General features: G+C 43.7%; 1 protein-coding gene across 2 annotated transcripts in view; it reads right to left on the reverse strand.

Annotated features, from left to right (window-relative positions):
- LOC126458459 (anoctamin-10) overlaps nt 1–18,828 on the reverse strand; it is a 317,839-nt gene extending 299,011 nt beyond the window's left edge. For both annotated transcript variants that reach the window (XM_050095530.1, XM_050095529.1), the window contains exon 1: nt 18,668–18,828. The gene's annotated coding sequence lies outside the window, so the exon portion shown is untranslated. The remainder of the gene's footprint in view (nt 1–18,667) is intronic.
- Nucleotides 18,829–19,996: the final 1,168 nt, after the last annotated feature.

Genomic DNA, 19,996 nt, shown 5'->3' on the forward strand with positions numbered 1-19,996 from the left:
AAGAAATAAAAACTTTGCTGTTTGCCGAAGACAGTAATTCTGTCAGAGAATACAAAGGACTTTGAAGAGGAGTGGAACAGACTGGGCAGTGTTTTGAAAGGAGGATCTAAGATGAGCAGGAACGAAATCAAAACAGAGATAATGGAATGTACTCGAATTAAATCAGGTGAGGAGGGAATTACATTAGGAATCGGGACTCTTACGTTAGTGCATGGGTTTAGTTATTTAGGAAGGATAACTTATGTCCGAAGTAGAGGGGACATAAAATGTAGACTGGCAATGATGATTATGATGGATGATGATGATGGGTTTGTGGGGCGCTCAAATGCGCGGTTATCAGCGCCCGTACAAATTCCCAACCTCCTCAGCTCAGTCTAATCTCGCCATTTTCTTGAATGACGATGAAAAGATGTGAACAACACAAACACCCAGTCATCTTGAGGCAGGTGAAAATCCCTGACCCTGCCGGGAATCGAACCCGGGACCCCGTGTTCTGGAAGCGAGAACGCGACCGAGGGAGCGCACGAGCTGCGGACTAGGCTGGCAATGACAAGAGAAACGTTTCTGTAGAATATAGATTTAAGTGTCAGGAAGTCTTTTCTGAAAGTATTTATAAGGAGTGTAGCCATGTATGGAACGGAAATACGGACGATAAACAGTTTCGACAAGAAGAGAATAGAAGATTTTGAAATGTGGTGCTACAGAAGACTAACGCATTGCTTCTTGAGCGGGAAGGCGTGCTGGTCCCCGGCACGAATCCGCCCGGCGGATTGGTGTCGAGGTCCGGTGTGCCGGCCAGCCTGTGAACGGTTTCTAAGGCGGTTTTCCATCTGCCTCGGCGAATTCGGGCTGTTTCCCCTTATTCCGCCTCAGTTACACTATGTCGGCGATTGCCGCGCAAACAGTCTCCACGTACGCGTACACCATAATTACTCTACCACGCAAACACTGGGGTTACAACACTCGTCTGGAATGAGTTGTTCCCGGAGGGGTCCACTGGGGGCCGAACCGCACAATAACCCTGGGTTCGGTGTGGGGCGGCGTTGGGGTGAGTGGACTGCTGTCACGTATTGTGGGGTTGAGTACCACTGAGGGCTACGACGGGGACGAAGCCTCTCCGTCGTTTCTAGATCCCCAGTTCAGTACACACATACATACATGCCGAAGATACATGGACAGATCACGTAACTAATGAGGAGGTACTAAATAGACCTGGGCAGAAAAGAATTATGGTGCACGTCAAACCAGTTTTCTGACTGACGATCACAACAATGACAGATGAAATGTGTATGAAAATATGTGAGATTATGTGTATAATATTAATCTTCCACGGTCTTCACCAACCTCTGCCACTGAGGCTGACTACTGCAGCTCTAACCGTTCTTGGGAACTGCCCCGCCGGTTCGCGAGGAGTTCCTGCAGAGTGGCCTCGGCGGCCAATGTTGGCTGTCGCAGTGCGTTCCTCTACAATCGATCGCCAGCCACAGTCTCCTTGTTACTTACGTGAGCAGGAGCGGAGCCGCCGACTGTCTGGCGTGTCGCCCACACCTCGGCTGGCATACACCTAGCCAGAGTCTCCCAGTAATCTTAAGCGCGCATTCCGTCCCCATCCAAAGTTACTGTTCTTTCTGAATCTCGCACATATCCTACAACTCTTTGCGTTGGCTCGTTTCCTCGGCTGGCACACACTGCAATACAGTGAGCAGACAAAAGTCATGGGATACCTCCTAATATCGTATCGTACCTCGTTTTGCCCCGCGTAGCGCAACAACTCTGCCTGGCATGGCCTCAAGTCTTTGGAAGTCCCCTGCAGAAATACTGAGCCTCTCTAGCCTTCCATAATTGCGGAAGTGTTACCAGGGCAGGATTTTGTGCACGAACTGACATCCCGTTAAATAAATGCCGTGTGTCTAGGGCCTCCCGTCGGGTAGACAGGTCGCCTAGCGCAAGTCTTTCGAGTTGACGCCACTTCGGTGACTTGCGTGTCGAACTTCCGATTATGTCCCAGAATGTTGGATGGGATTCATGTCAGAGGATCTGGGTGGCCAAATCATTCGTTCGAATTGCCCAGAATGTTCTTTAAACCAGTCGCGAACAGCTGTGGATCGGTGACATGGCAAATTGTCATCCATAAAAATTCCATCGTTGTCTAACAACGAAGTCCATGGATGGTTGCATATGGTCTGCCAGGTACCAAAAATAATCACAGTCAATGATCGGTTCAAAAATGGCTCTGAGCACTATGGGACTTAACTTCTGAGGTCATCAGTCCCCTAGAACTTAGAAATACTTAAACCTAACTAATCTAAGGACATCACACACATCCATGCCCGAGGGAGGATTCGAACCTGCGACCGTAGTGGTCGCGCGGTTCCAGACTGTAGAGACTAGAACCGCTCGGCCACTCCGGCCGGCAATGATCGGTTCGGTTGGGCCAGAGGACCCAGTCCATTCCATGTAAACAAACTCAACACTATTATGGAGCCACACGAACTTCCATAGGGTGTTGTTGACAACCGGAATCGATGGCTTTGTGGTGTCTGCGGCACACTCGAATCCTACCATCAGCTCTTACCAACTGAATCGGGATTCCTCTGACCAGACCACGGTTTTGCATTCGTCTAGGGTCCAACCGATACGGTCACGAAGCCAAGAGAGGCGCGGCAGACGATGTCGTGATGTTACCAATGGCATTGGCGTCGGTCGTTTGCTGCCATGGTCCATTAACGCCAGATTTCGCCTCATTGTCCTAACGGATACGGCCATCGTACACCCCATACTGCTTTCTGCAGTTATTTCCCGCATTGTTGCATGTCTGTTAACAATGACGACTGTATGCAAACGCTGCTGGTGTCGGCGTTAAGTGAAGACTTTCGGCCACTGTATTGCCCGTGGTGAGAGGTAGTGCCTGGAATTTGGTATTCTCGGCACAATTTTGGCACTGTGGATCTCTGAATACTGAATTCCCTAACGATTTCCGACATGGAATGTCCCATCCGTCTATCTCCAACTATCATTCCGCATTCAAAGTCTGCTAATTCCCGTCGAGCGGCAACGATAACACCGGAAACCTTTCCACATGAGTATAAATGACACTCCACCTATAAACTGCCCTTTTATACGAGGCGTGTTTTTTAAAGTAAGTACCGTTTTGAAATTAAAAAAGACGTGCTAAGATATCTCAATAATTTTATTTTTACATGAAAGCCTGTACCTTAATCTACGCACTGATGCCACTACATTCTGATTCTTCCTTGTTTACGTGGTATACTGAGTGTTTAAGATGCCTCCGATAATCGTGAGTCCCACCGACTGTGAAGTAAGGGCTGTTATAAGATTTCTTAGTGCTAAAGGCCTAAAAGCGATCGATATTCATCGAGACATCTGTGCAGTTTACGGAGAAAACATTATGAGTGATGGAATGGTAAGAAAGTGGGTGAGAGCATTTAAAGATGGCCCACAAATATGGATGATGAACAACGGAGTGGGCGTCCTCCGGTCGTTAATGAAAATTTGATGCAGGCGGTGGACAATAAGGTGAGAGAAAACAGACGCTTTGCGATTTCCTCCTTGCGGGATGACTTTCCTAATGTTTCTCGTAGTGTTTTGTATGGCATTGTGACCGAGCACTTTAATTACCGAAAATTGAGCGCACGTTCGGTGCCGAAAATGTTGACGGATGTGCACAAAACCAAACGTTTAGAAAGTGCATTGACTTTCCTTGAGCGGTACCACACCGACAGTAATGTTTTCTTACGGGCGATGAAACATGGGTGGTCATCGTTTTGATGCAAGACAATGCCCGTCCGCATGTGGCGAATCAGACAAGATATCATCACATATTTTCGATGGGAAACTCTAGATCATCCTCCGTACAGCCGCAGTCTTGCGCCCAGTGACTACTACCTGTTCCTGCACTTGAAGAAACAGCTGGGCGGTCAGCGTCTTCAAGACCATGACGAAGTCAAAACAGTGGTGATGCAGTGGTCAACAAGTCAGGCGGCAGACATCTATGAGAAAGGTATTCAAAAACTGGTACAACGTTATGACAAGTGCCTCAATATTGACGGAAATTATGTAGAAAACTAGATCAAGGTACAGGCTTTCAGGTAAAAATAAAATTATTGAGATATCTTAGCACGTCTTTTTTAATTTCAAGACGGTACTTACTTAAAAAACACGCCTCGTACCTCGTACACGCGATACTAGCGCAATCTCTAAATGTGCATAGCGCTATCCCATGGCTTGTCACCTCAGTGTATTCAGTACTGCGCAGGCTGGTAGCACGCGTACTGTACAACAATGTAGCTCCTGAAACGCTAGGGTGTCAACACTATCGCGCTATCTAACATCTAATTCACACCAGCATTGATTCTGAAACTACAGAATACTTTCACACGCAGAATGGATCCCAAAGAAGTAGGAAAAAAGAACGAAAATATCTAATAAGGTAAAGAACCGTTTCTGGCATCTAAAATCTCCTGCGAATCGGTATTTAAAAATCCTTAACGATACTCAAGCCGATTTTATTCCATTCCTCGCAAAAATACATTTACAGTTCCTTAAGAGATTAGTGTCAATGTGGCCGTCTGTCTGACGGTTGGATTGTTGCAGCTATCCATGTGAATCTGCCTTGTTCACGTGTCTGAATCTCCGCATGACTGACTCACAGCCAGTGAGCTCCCTGCCGCCGCTGGATCAGTAGCAGCCAGCAGCAAGTCTTACTCTTAGCTCACTTATTTGTTTCATAGTTTAATACTTCTATGCGTGATTTTGGGTACGTGCATAGTTTAATTCACAAATTTCTGGCGTATTATAGTATTTGAGAGTTGTAGCATCGCGCTTTAGTACCCGTATAGTGTAAATACAAGTCATCAGTGTGTTTTGAACGGCTTGTGAGATAAAAGAGGAAAGAAAAATTGTTAGGGGTGGATAGGGACTGCGCCTGTTGTGTACGGATTCAGGGGGAATTGGCCACCATCCGTAAACAGCTGGAAGCTGTGTTGGCCGTGGTCGACAGGCTCCAGGCTGTTGCCCCAGGCTGTTGCCCTGGGTCGCGGTGACATTGGGACACCCGAGGCGAGCGCTCTGGAACCTGTAGCATCGCCTGGGATCTCTGATGCCACTGCACCCTCGGATTCGGACGTCCCTGCCGGTCGACACTTGCCTGACGGTGATTGGCGAACCGTGGTGGGGTCGCGAATCCCAGGCCGCAAGGCTGTATCCTTACGCCTCCGTAACAGGTTTGAGGTATTGCTCACTGCTGAAAGTACTTCTGAGCCAGCAAGGGCGGCCTCGCCTGTTGTGGCAGTGACCGGTCTTCCTGAGAGGTCCGGACAAGCGCAGTGGGTGGGATTGCTTGTCACTGGGAGCTCCAATGTTAGGCGGGTGATGGAGCCCTTTATGGATATGGCAGCTAAGGACGGGAAGAAAGCCAATGTGCACTCCGTGTGCACACCGGGGGAGTCATCCAAGATGTGGAAAGAATCCTTTCGGATGCCATGAAGAGTACAGCGTGCAGCCAACTGCAGGTGGTGGCTCATGTCGGCACTAATGACGTGTGTCGCTATGGATCGGAAGAGATTCTCTCTAGTTTCCGGCGGCTATCTGAGTTGGTGAAGACTGCCAGTCTTGCTAACGAGATGAAGGCAGAGCTCACCATCTGCAACATCGTCGACAGGACCGATTGCGGACCTTTGGTACAGAGCCGAGTGGAGGGTCTGAATCAGAGGCTCAGACGGTTCTGCGACCGTGTAGGCTGCAGATTCCTCGACTTGCGCCATAGGGTGGTGTGGTTTCGGGTTCCGCTAAATAGGTCAGGTGTCCGCTACACACAGAAGGCGGCTACCAAGCAACAGGCGGTATTGTAGTTGTGAATTGTCGTAGCTGTGTTGGAAAAGTACCAGAGCTTCAAGCGCTGATATAAGACTGAAACCGCTGTAGGAACAGAAAGCTGGCTAAAGCCAGAGAGAAATTCTGCCGAAATTTTTTACAGAGGCGCAAACCGTGTTCAGAAAGGACAGATTAAATAAAGTAGGTGGTGGTGTGTTTGTGTCTGTTGGCAGTAGTTTATCTTGTAGTGAAGTTGAAATAGATAGTTCTGCGAATAACAATGGGTAGAAGTTATACTCAACAGCCGTACCAAAATAATAATTGATTCCTTCTACCTTCCCCCCCCCCCTCCCCCACCCCCACTCAGATGATATAATAGCTGAACGGTTCAAAGAAAACTTTAATCTCATTAAAAATAAGTACCCCACTCGTACAGTTATAATTGGTGGAGACTTCAATCTACCCTCGATTTGTTGGCGAAAATACATGTTCAAAGCCAGTGGTAGACAGAAAACATCGTCCGTTATTGCCTGCCGAAATGTCCGAGCGGTTCTAGGCGCTTCAGTTTGGAACCGAGCGACCGCTACGGTCGCAGGTTCGAATCCTGTATCGGGCATGGATGTTCGTGATGTCCTTAGGTTAGTTAGGTTTAAGTAGTTCTGAGTTTTAGGGACTGATGACCTCAGATGTTAAGTCTCATAGTGCTCAGAGCCATTTTTTCTTCCGAAACTGTACTAAGTGCTTTCTCTGAGAATTACTTTGAACAATTAGTAAATGGTTACGAAAACACACTTGACCTCCTAGCCACAAATAATCCTGATCTAATAGAGAGCGTCATGGTGGGTACAGGGATTAGTGAACCCAAGGTCAGTGTAGCGAGGCTCAAAACTATATCAACCAAAACCACTAAAAATAAACGCAAAATATATTTAAAACAGCAGATAAAAATTCGCTTGATGCCTTCCTAAGAGAGAGTCTCAATTCCTTCCAAGCTTATTATGTAAGTGTTGACCAGATATGGCTCAAATTCAAAGATACAATATCGACAGCAACAGATAGATTCATACCGCGTAAGTTAATGAGAGGCGGGACTGATCCACCATGGTACACGAAACACGTCAGAACACTGTTGCAGAAGCAACGAAAAAAGCATGCCAAATTCAGGAGAGCACAAAATTCCCAAGGCTGGCTAGGTTTTACGGAAGCTCGAAATTTAATACGGACCGAGATGCTTTTAATAGTTTCCAAAATGAAATATTGTCTCAAAATATGGTAGAAAACCCAAAGAGATTCTGGTCGTATGTAAAGTACACCAGTGGGGAAAAAAAAAAATACCGTCACTGCGCGATAGCGATGGAAATGTTACCGATGATGGTGCCACTAAAGCGGAGTTACTAAATACAGTTTTCCGTAATTCTTTGACGAAAGAAGAGAAAGTAAATATTCCAGAATTCGAAACCAGAACAGCTGTTAGCATGAGTGGCATAAAAGTAGATATCTTAGGTGTTGCGAAACAACTCAAATCATTTAAGATAGGCAAGTCTTCCGGTCCAGATGGTATACCAATCAGGTTCCATTCAGAGTATAGCGCCTTTCTTAGCTATCATATACAACCACTCACTTGATGAAAGGTCTGTTCCTAAAGACTGGAAAGTAGCACAGGTCACACCAATATTCGAGAAAGGAAATAGGAGTAACCCATTGAATTACAGACGCATATCACTGACCTCAATTTGCAATAGGATTTTGGAGCATATACTGTACTCTAACATTATGAATCACCTTGAAGAAAATGACTTATTGATACATAACAACAATAGTTTGTTAACATCGAGTATAGATTTAAGTGTCAGGAAGTCGTTTCTGAAAGTATTTGTATGGACTGTAGCCATATATGGAAGTGAAACGTGGACGATAAATAGTTTAGACAAGAAGAGAATAGAAGCTTTCGAAATGTGGTGCTACAGAAGAATGCTGAAGATTGGATGGGTAGATCACATAACTAATGAGGAGGTATTGAATAGAATTGTAGACAGGAAAAATTTGTGGCACAACTTGACTAGAAGAAGGGATCGGTTGGTAGGGCATATTCTGAGGCATCAAGGGATCACCAATTTAGTATTGGCGGGCAGCGTGGAGGGTAAAAATCGTAGAGGGAGACCAAGAGATGAATACACTAAAACAGATTCAGAAGGGTGTAGGTTGCAGTAGGTACTGGGAGATTATGAAGCTTACACTGGATAGAGTAGCACGGAGAGCTGTATCAAACCAGTCTCTGGACTGATGACAACAACAACAACATGATTAAAGATAGGTAGTCAGGATTTTCGAAAGCTGTTCGTCAATGTGTCAAATTGTCGGGAAGTAAACAACCTGATGTATGAAGTTGTTTCACGAACAGGATTGCCTTGCACATTTTTTGACCGACAGGAAACGCTACTGGACGAGCAATGTTCGACACAAATGAAAATAACATGCGTGTACTCGAACGAAACTTAATGGACTCTATAATGTCCTCAGTAAACAAAAACTTATTTATCAGACGGGATCGGTAGCACTGTAAGATTGCATTTGCCAACAGGAAAGAATACACTCCTGGAAATTGAAATAAGAACACCGTGAATTCATTGTCCCAGGAAGGGGAAACTTTATTGACACATTCCTGGGGTCAGATACATCACATGATCACACTGACAGAACCACAGGCACATAGACACAGGCAACAGAGCATGCACAATGTCGGCACTAGTACAGTGTATATCCACCTTTCGCAGCAACGCAGGCTGCTATTCTCCCATGGAGACGATCGTAGAGATGCTGGATGTAGTCCTGTGGAACGGTTTGCCATGCCATTTCCACCTGGCGCCTCAGTTGGACCAGCGTTCGTGCTGGACGTGCAGACCGCCTGAGACGACGCTTCATCCAGTCCCAAACATGCTCAATGGGGGACAGATCCGGAGATCTTGCTGGCCAGGGTAGTTGACTTACACCTTCTAGAGCACGTTGGGTGGCACGGGATACATGCGGACGTGCATTGTCCTGTTGGAACAGCAAGTTCCCTTGCCGGTCTAGGAATGGTAGAACGATGGGTTCGATGACGGTTTGGATGTAGCGTGCACTATTCAGTGCCCCTCGACGATCACCAATGGTGTACGGCCAGTGTAGGAGATCGCTCCCCACACCATGATGCCGGGTGTTGGCCCTGTGTGCCTCGGTCGTATGCAGTCCTGATTGTGGCGCTCACCTGCACGGCGCCAAACACGCATACGACCATCATTGGCACCAAGGCAGAAGCGACTCCATTCACGCCTGTCGCGACACCACTGGAGGCGGGCTGCACGATGTTGGGGCGTGAGCGGAAGACGGCCTAACGGTGTGTGGGACCGTAGCCCAGCTTCATGGACACGGTTGCGAATGGTCCTCGCCGATACCCCAGGAGCAACAGTGTCCCTAATTTACTGGGAAGTGGCGGTGCGGTCCCCTACGGCACTGCGTAGGATCCTACGGTCTTTGTGTGCATCCGTGCGTCGCTGCGGTCCGGTCCCAGGTCGACGGACACGTGCACCTTCCGCCGACCACTGGCGACAACATCGATGTACTGTGGAGACCTCACGCCCCACGTGTTGAGCAATTCGGCGGTACGTCCACCCGGCCTCCCGCATGCCCACTATACGCCCTCGCTCAAAGTCCGTCAACTGCACATACGGTTCACGTCCACGCTGTCGCGGCATGCTACCAGTGTTAAAGACTGCGATGGAGCTCCGTATGCCACGGCAAACTGGCTGACACTGACGGCGGCGGTGCACAAATGCTGCGCAGCTAGCGCCATTCGACGGCCAACACCGCGGTTCGTGGTGTGTCTGCTGTGCCGTGCGTGTGATCATTGCTTGTACAGCCCTCTCGCAGTGTCCGGAGCAAGTATGGTGGGTCTGACACACCGGTGTCAATGTGTTCTTTTTTCCATTTCCAGGAGTGTAGTTTGGTCTTTTTCAGTTGCCTTTATTCTGTTCCTGCACAGTGTCAACATGTTTATTATCGAACTTTGCATTATTTAATGTTAGAAGTTGGCAAATGCCTTTCCTTTAACGATCTTCTTACCCCCTCCCCCCTTCCACGACGGAATTTGTGGAGTCCAGCTGTCCCCATCCATGTGAAAGTGTGCGAACGGTTTCTGTAACCGAGGCGGAACGTGGGTACCAGTCCGGCATCCACCTAGCGGGATGTGGGAAAAGCGCCTGAAAGACACAACCAGGTTGATTCTATCTGTGGCCGGTGCGCCTGTCCCATTTCGGAAGCAGCGTGCTAACACGCAGGGCTATCCGGGCGGGAAGCAAAGTATCTTTTGATGATAGTACGGAAATGCAGCACTACCTTCTTCCACCTGGTGTACTGATCCCTAGTCCTCTTTAAGTGTGGATAAATGCAAGAGAATTCGCATAACAAAGATAAAGAGCGTGGCAGTGTCCGACATTAACATTAGTGGGGCCCGTCAGGTCATTTAAATGTCTATCGGTTAATACTTCGCTAAGCGATACGAGATAGAACGGACGCGTGAAATCAGTAGTAGGGAAAGACTGTTTTGGGGTGGGGCGGGGAGTTGGAGAAAGTGCAGTGAATTCCCAGGTGAGTACAGTCCATATTCATGTGTTATAGGGATGATCAAGGAACTTAAATTGGAAACTATAGAAGGAAGATGTGCTTACAGTTCTCTAAGGGATTGTTGTTGTTGTCTTCAATCCGAAAGCTGGTTTGATGCAGCTCTCCATGCTACTGTATCCTGTGGGAGCAACTTCATCTCCGGATAACTGCTGTAACCTGCATCATCCTGAATCTGCTTACTGTATTCATCTCTGTCTCCATCCTTTATTTTTACCCCCGAAACTTCCCCCCCATAACTAACTTTGTGATCCCTTGATGTCTCAGAATGAATCCTATCAACCGATCTCTTCTTCTAGTCAGGTTGTGCCACAAATTTGTTTTCCCAGTTCTGTTCAGTACCTTCTCATTAATGACATGATCTACTCATCTAATCTTCAACATTCTTCTGTAGCACCACATTTCGAAAGATTCTATTCTCTCCCTGTCTGAACTAGCTATCGTCCATAATTCACTTCGTGCACGACTACACTCCAGACAAATACCTTCAGAAAATACTTCCTAAAATTTAAATCTACATTAGATGTTAACAAATTAGTCTTCTTCAGAAACGCTTTTCTTGCCATTGCCATCTATATTTTATATCCTCTGTACTTCGGCCATTATCAGTTATTTTGCTACCCAAATAACAAAACTCATCTACTCTACGTATCTAGTTTCCTAGTGTAAACCCCTTAGCATCTTCTTATTTAATTCAACTACATTCCATATGCTTGTTTTGCTTTTGTAGTTCTTCATTTTATTTGCTCCTTTCAGGACACTGTCCATTCCGTTCAACTGCTCTTCCAAACCTTTGTTGTCTGTCAGAATTACAATATTATCGGCAAACCTCAAAGTTTTTATTTCTTCTCCCTGGATTTTAATTCCTTCCCTGAATTTTTCTCAGTTTTCCTTTACTGCTCGCTCAATGTACAGATTGAATTACATCGGGGATAGGCTACAACCCTGTCTCACTACTCCTCAACCATTGCTTCCCTTTCCTGCCCCTCGACTCTATTTTACACCTGCTACCTTCAGAATTTCAAAGAAAGTATTTCGAGTCAACATTATCAAAAGCTTTCTCTAAGCCTACAAATGCTGTAAACGTATATTTGCCTTTCCTTAGCCCATCTTCTAAGAAGTTGTACTGTCAGTATTGCCTCGCGTGTTCCTACATTTCTCCGGAATCCAAACTGCTCCCGCCCGAGGTCAGTTTCTTCCAATTTTTTTCATTCTTGCGTAAAGAATTCGTGTTAGTATTTTCCAGCCATGACTTATTAAACTAACAGTTCGGTAATGTTCACACTGTCAGCACCTGCTTTCTTTGGAATTAGAATTATTACATTCTTCTTTAAATCTGAGGGTATTTCGCCTGTCTCATAGATCTTGCAAACAAGACGGAAGGATTTTGTCATGGCTAGCTCTCCCACGGCAGTCAGTAATTCTGACGTAATATCGTAGAATCCCGGGACCTTGCTTCGACTTAGGTCTTCCTGTGCTCTGCCAAGTTATTCTCGCAGTATCATGTCTCCCATATCATCATCATCATCATCATCATCATCATCATCATCATCATCATCTACGTCCTCTTCTATTTCTATATTATTGCCTTCAAGTTCGCCTCCCTTGTATACACCCTCTATTTACTCCCTCCAATTTTCAGCTTTCCCTTCTTTACTTAGGACTGGTTTTCTACCCGAGTTCTTGATCTTCATACAACTGGTTCTCTTTTCACCAAAGGCCTCTTAATTTTTCTCTTGGCGGTATCGAACTTCTCCAAGTGAAATAAGCTTCTAAGTCCTTACATTTCTCCTCTAGCCATTCCTTCTTAGCCATTTTACACTTCCTGTCAGCGTTTTTATTTCCTTCCGCCTGCTTCATTTTCATATTTTCTCCTTCAATAGGCCTTGTGTTATCCAAGGATTTCTGTTAGGCCTTGCTTTTATACCTATTTGATCCTCTGCTGCCTTCAACTGTTTAGTCTCCTAAAGCTATCCAATCATCTTCTACTGTATTCCTTTCCCCTGTTCAACTCAACTGTTGCCTGATGCTCCCTCTGAAATTCTCAGCAACCTCTGGTTCTTCGAAATTATCCAGGTTCCAGGTCCCATGTCCCTATGGGATGGACTTAGAGAAAGAGTATTCGAGCCAGACGATGCAACAATTTTATTGCCTCCATCATACCTTGTGCAGCGATCATAAGAGGTTAGGGCGCGTAGTCATTTTTTCCTCGCTCGACACGCAAATTTAACAGAATGCAATCCGATATTAGCCACAACCCCCCTCCCACACACCATCCTCAGCATTAGCCTCTAACTAAACTTTGGAATCAAAATTTTCTTTGAACATTTTCATTTTTAAGATTACAAAAGCTAAATAATATTGGTTCTGTAAGTGTTTTATTAAACAGCGAAGTAATAAGTTAATGAGATGAATCGTACAGCTTATTTCCAACAGCCTTTTTTTTTTTTTAGAATGATGAAACAATTCTCTGTGCGTCGTGAGTGCCACCTGCAGTTTCTTCTCAGGGAAGAATGCTTACTATCCACACTGAGGATAGATACTTGTTATAGCAGATGCTTCCTCACCAACACTCCTCTGCCTACCGACCCTTTCTTCACCCATACTCTGCACCCATACTCTGCACTCCCATTAAAAATTGACCAAATTAAAAGTGTGCACAACATTTAGGCCCACTGTTTGTAAATCGCTTGGTACCTCAACTCCTTACTTCTGAACTGGCAGAAGCTTTTCAATGGCAGGCTGTCAGTGATGTGTGTCTAACCACCGCCAATAACAATAATTAGTGTGGACCCTACTGCTAGTGTTAATAGCCATTACATAGCTACAACTGAGTTGTGCTGTCAATGTCTACTAGTTCATTTATTGCTATGAAATGAACATTTAAGCCATTTCGGACCTATTGGAAGTACTATCTACAACACACAGAAGGAATTTTCATGATTGCAAGCATTGTGATCTATATGTCTATGTATGTAGCAGGTGAACTGTGTGAGGAAGATAATGTTCACACACTCGTTTCACAGTGTGTAGCTTCCACCACATTGCACCATGCATTAAGTCTAGTATTTGAAAAGAAGAACGTAATTATCTCTAATTTATGTAATCTGTATTACAGTATTGGCTTAGTGGCTTATAAACAGTTTTTCATACATTTAAAAAGGTACAAAATAAGTTGTAACCGCTATTCTTATTTTCGATAAGGAACCGTGTAGAAAGCAGACTTGTTGGAACAAACTGAATTATGAGATTCATTTGCGCGCAATATTTCGACTACTGCATTTGCTGTCCTTTACGGGTGCGCGCTGTATGGGACACAACCGAACTGTGAGCCACAAACGGTAGCAAAACCTAAAGCGAGTGACTACGGCAGTTGCCAAAATATTGTGCAGAATAATACGCTGTTTACTGTAAATCTTTAGACCTAGCCATGAGAAAACTAATTCACAGGCAAAATATCTTCAGACTTCAAGAAAGAATGTAAAAATTATTATACGGAAGAAGAGCGGTGTTTATAGACGTGAATATTACCGAACAATCTATTTAAAAAGTCATGGCGGCAAAATACCGACACGAATTATTTACAGAAAAACTGGTAGAAGCCGACTTCGGGGAAGATTGGTTTGGGTTCCGAAGAAATAAAGGAAGACCCGAGGCGAGTCGCACCCCACGACTTAACGTGGAAGACAAGTTAAAGAAACCAAGCTGACGTTTATAACATTTGTTGTTTAGAGAAAGCTTTTGACAATGTTGAGTGGAATATAGTATTTGAAATTCTGAGGTAGCAGAAATTAAATACAGTGAGAGAAATGTTATGTTATCTACAACTTATACAGAAACCTCACTACAGTCCTAAGAGTCGAGGAAGATGAAAGAGAGGTGGTGGTTGAGAAATGAATGAGACAGATGGTATTCCCTCTGTAAATCGAGCAAGCTATAAAGGAAACCACGGAGAAATTTGGAAAGATAATTACAGTTCAGGGAGAGGAAATAAAAACTGATGTTTGTTACGACATCGTAATTCTCGCAGAAACGGCAACGGACTTGTAAAAGGACGAACGGAATGGTTAATGTTTTGAAAACGTTAAAAAATGAAAACCAACAAAAATAAAACAAGTAAAATAGAATGTAGTCTAATTAAATCTGGCAATGCTCAGATAAGTAGATTAAAAAATGGGACACACGTAGTAGAGCGGTTGTTTTGGGGTCTACAGAAGCGTCCGATCCCACGCGTCGGCTTTGACCCGTGACGTAAGGGTTTTGTGTGTGACGTCATGACGGCGCGGAGTTTGGTTTGAGTGTGGCTGTCTCCAGTTCTATTTTATCTTATTTTATTTACTTTTCTGATCTGTTCGTTCTATCTCGTGAGATTTTTTTAAAATTTAAAAACACTTATTACTTATTTTAATTATCTGTTTCCTCGAATTTCTGTTTTAGTTTATTGTATTTATCTTTCTGATCTGTTCGTTCTATCCCGTGAGATTTTTTTTTTAAAAGACAAAAAACACTAATCAGCTACTGAAGCATCTTTATATTCTATGGGTTGCAGGGGTTACGACCCCTGGGGAGGTGGGTGGGTATTCATGCATGGCTGTCTTCACTTACGTTGTAGCTACGCAAGGCGTCTAAATTTGTTTATATTTAGTTTGCCCCCCACCCAAAACACCCCATTTCCCGCGCTTGTCCCGTTAGTGTCATTAGGCTTCTTGTGGAAAGTGTGTGTGTGTTTTTGTTTCCGCCATATTTGTGACGTCATGGGTCAAAGCAGACGGGTGGGATCGGACGCTTCCGTATTTCCCGGTTTTGCTGTATGCACTGCAAAATAATTGACGACCGAAGAAGGAAAAGCGTTTCTGACAATGAGGAATCTTAACACAAATATAAATTCAGATGTCGGGGAGTTTCCTTCAGAATGTATTTGTCTGGAGTGCATAGCCTAGTTCGGAAAAGAAACTTGGTAAGTAGCTCAGCCAAGGAGAGAAGCTTTCGAAGTGTGCTGTTACAGAAGAATGCTGAAGATTAAATTGGTAGATCGAGTAAGTATGAGGAGATGCTTAATCGAAAGAAATTTACGGCCCAACTTAATCAAAAGAAGGTATCGACTGATTGGACACATCCTGAAGCATGAAGTAGCAGTCAGTTCTGTAATGGACGAAGAGAGAGAGAGAGAGAGAGAGAGAGTGTGTGTGTGTGTGTGTGTGTGTGTGTGTGTGTGTGTGTGTGTGTGTTGGGGGGGGGGGGGGAGCAAAAATTTTGTAGGGAGACCAAACCTAAGCAGGCTCAAATGGATGTAGACTGTGGTAGTACGCGGAGATGAAGAGACTTGCACGGGATAGACTAGCGCAGAGAGTTGCATCGAACAAGTATTCGGACTGGATAGGACGAAAACATCCTAAATCTAAACGACTGGAAACCATATTTGAAAGATCACATCGAAAGTGTGAAATTCTAGGTTAAAGTGCGTTTAGGCTTCCGCGAATGCCGAGTGATTTCGAATACGTCCTGTGTTAGAAAACTCTATAGCCTTCGAGGCAGAGCAAAATACATAGCTAGAAGTCCCTGGCTTACAAGATAACCCTGTCAGGCCAAGGGACGCGAGCAAACCGTTGTATGTCTGTACTGCACGGTAAATAATGCCAAAGGAAACACAAACACTACAGACATATCCGTAGGAATTTCGTATCTGCATTTTCCACAACGTCGATTACGAAGCTTCGAAACTTCTTGTTTGTAGTCTTCGTTAAAGTTGCAACGTCTTAGATCTTGCATGGACCAGTTTACGGCGTTAAAGAAAAATATTTTGGTAACATCTCTTTGTGTGTCAAGGACTTCTGAGAAAATCCTTTCACCGAACCTGCTGCGTTAAATATGACTACAAAATTACGAAATTACAAACTAAAAACATTATTTCGACGTGGATGATGAAACATTCAGATCGCCAAAGTATGCTTGCTATTTAAAAGCCTATGTGCTAACTGTGTTACGAATAGTAGAAGCTATCCGATTGGCGGTGGTGTAATTCGGCTTAATTTATTGAAGAAATAATAGAAATCTTCATACATAACTTTTGAACAGCTTGAACTTTTATAGTTACCGAAGTTTCCGGCTAAACATCGATGACGTTTTCGACTACGAAATAGGAGAAAGACTTGCCACTGTTGAAATGCTACCACGTTCACTTTGTGTTACTACACTGGTTTCATCCCGCGGTATGCGGCTAAAAGTCAACTGTTTTAAGTAGACTAACTCATAGGAAGAATTCTGAAAATGCTTCTGGTACCTACATATGCTGCGAACAGTACTTTTAGTCCTGCCATTTTTAATATAAATTATCAGCGACATTTACCACATACGACTGAAGACTTTTAGAATATCTAAGTGCTTAATATATCACGGATTTGTTTAGTAAATACGTCAACATTACTGGAGCAGTCTAAAATTCCCGTATGTGTACAGCGGGTGGGGGATGAGGTGTACTGAATTCTATCTGCGCCCTGGGGGCAATGGACACACCACCCGTGAACATATTGTGAAGAGCCAGATACAAAATTATGGCTACAAGTGCGCGCGGGAAATATTTTTTCACCTTCCAAGAGAATGTACTATTAGTTTTTCTCCGTAAACAGTACTGCGGCTAGTGTTACGCAAATACAGACGTTGACAATACACAGTAACATTAACTGAAACGCATACCCTCACAGCTCTGGTTTAGGAACAAATTTCGCGGCACGAGAAGGTTACTACTACGAATTTTTTCCTCCCTTACAATAACGTTTACTAAATTTGGTACTTGACATGCGCTTCATGTAAAAGCTGAAAATGTTAAAAATACCTAACTTGATACTTCAAATAACTCGCTTGTCGCATGGGCAGTACTACAGTAAAATGACTGACAGAAATTAACTTTTGTTGACAATGTCAGACAAAAAGTATGTAGAAATTCAGATAAATCCAGAAAAAATAATAACGCTAATAAGATGCAATTCTTTATTGATACTGTAGTTCCCATGGCCAAATTTAAAGCTTAAGCTATAGTGTGTCACGAAGTCCCCCTTCTGGATAAAGAAATTCTCATTTTTCCCGTTCGATTGATGTTCAAAGACAAGCTGAGAGTCACTAGCATTTACAGAGGCCTGCGTTGGAGTGAAATATCTTACAGTCGATCAGTTTATATTCTAGTGTTATACTTGGCCGGTATGCCGTTTACTATAGGTGGTAATATTGTCTTTACTACCTCCAATTAGATTCTTTTGACGTGGGGTCAATAACGAAACAAATCGTCCGAAAAATATCTGACATTCAGTTCTGCTAAACCCGACAGCTCGATGGATAACAAATCAGTTCTTACATTACATGTACATGACAGATCGCCCACGCAAATGCGTTTGACGACAACCAGATTATGGATAGAATACTTATTAATTCAAACCTAAATTACGTTGGATGAACCTATCAAATGCTCAGTAAAAAGAAAAAGTTACGTTCTAGGAATCAGTAACGTGTATTCGAAGCTCTTGACAGCTCCTAATGGTTGTTCGGGCTACACCGATGCGTTTTCAATTGGGTGCGCCAGTGTAGCATAAATATAGGAACTGCAGAGTTAACATTCTCCACTTTAAACAGCTACAACATTCATATAAAACCTATGTATATCTATCGCAATTAATAGCCTTTTTAAATTCATTTTCATCATTAGCGATGGCATGCTACACTTGGTACAGGAAATAATTTTTTCCTCCGCACACATTTGTGCTATACCGATAAATTCACTGATAATTCATATTTTGTTAATAGGGTAAAAACTCTCGAAAGTGTTTCAGATTTCGCGTATTTTTCTGCCAGTGCAACTCACAATTTAGTCTTGTTAATATTCTCTACGTCTACCTAAGTTGTTGTCTTAATATTACATACGTTCCGTAGAACGCACGCTAAATTACTTCACAGTTCCGTTTAGGACATAATACATTTTACACAATAGTACAGTATTCACACTATTTTACTTTCACTACAGTATGGATAACGTTCCGCTTTCCACGTACACACTTGTGAACTCAGCTGCCTGTGTGGCTATGACTAGTTCGCGTAGAAGTGCCGACACAGGATTGTTGTCACACTGACTCATCTCCCGTATTTGTGTTGTTCCCACTAAACTATGATATGCCAGTACTCGCGGACTTACCTCTGGATTCTGGTTGGTATCTGCTAAGTAAATACACATCCGTCCTCTTCGGCGTTTAATGATCACTGTTTGCGCGGCCGCAACATTGGAAATGTTACACGAACCTTGGATCGTAGCCACGACGTGTATAGTAACCAAGGATTTCAACCGCACTGTACATCGATGTCAATCGAGTTCTCGACTGACTTCAGAGATGGCAGCACGGGTAGCGTTGTATATATAGACGGTTTAAGGTGATGCGAGATGACGCTCAGGCCTCAGCTGTTGGGCTTAATGTTGTGTTTACGAAGCGGCATATTTGTGATACCTTTGCATAGCGTGTTACAAATATAGTTGCACAAGCAACAAGACGGAGTGAATGTTTATCGCATTAATACACTGAATTGGCACTATGAACGTTTCTTTCAGAAGATGAAAGAAATTATAAAGGGAGATTGCGAGTATTTTATGACTTATCCTCTTCATCATTTTTGTAGTAGGTACAAACCGCTGTGCAAAAATGGTGAAGAGGATCAATAAAACAGCACAGGACAGTACAACACAGTATTTGAAATACGTCAGCATAACTCCGTCCATCTTCTAATAACTCATTAAAGAGTGCCAATTCAACGTGTTAACGCTATGTAGCTACGTTCACTTTGATTTGTTGCATAAAGTACATTGAGTTGTACTCAAATCAGATGTTAGCATGTTTCGTTTTGGGCAGCTACCAAAAGTATATCAGGTGTTCAGTAATTTATGGAATTTTTTGAAAAGATACTAGCTAATAATTAAGTACTCTCATAGAGCTCCCCATCCACGTTAAATTATACTTCATCAAGAAGACCTGAACTGTCATCATTATCACTCATCTGAAGACTATCAGATCCTTCATGAGTTTATCTCTGGCTGAAGTTGCTTTCTGGCATTTTTAGAAATGGGCTTATTGGTTGTTTGATTTTGAGTGTCTGGTCAATTTCTGTCCTCTTACTTTTACATTCTAGAAGCTCCTGCTTCTCTGGGGTATCAGTAATAATTCCTGTCCTTCGGGGTTTTTTTTTTTTTTTTTGCCATGGTGAATTGTTGTCTTACAGGTGGTTGTTTTTGAGGACACATTTCCTTTGGCGATGCAAGTGACTTAAACTGTTTAAACAGTTACTGGTTGCAAGCAGACTTACAACTGGAGTAGTGATTGTGTTGTTCGGTGTCTGTTGTATCTGCCCTGTTAGTATCATTACTTCACACTTCCAACTACTGCACCTTTTGCACCATCATGTTGCTAAGATAACTAACCTTTGAAGGGTCTGTCCAGGTATGATGTATTGTTTTGCTGTTGCCAGAACTTTCATG

Source organism: Schistocerca serialis, chromosome 2, assembly GCF_023864345.2.
Source record: "Schistocerca serialis cubense isolate TAMUIC-IGC-003099 chromosome 2, iqSchSeri2.2, whole genome shotgun sequence".
In the NCBI taxonomy this organism is placed as follows: Eukaryota; Metazoa; Arthropoda; class Insecta; order Orthoptera; family Acrididae; genus Schistocerca; species Schistocerca serialis.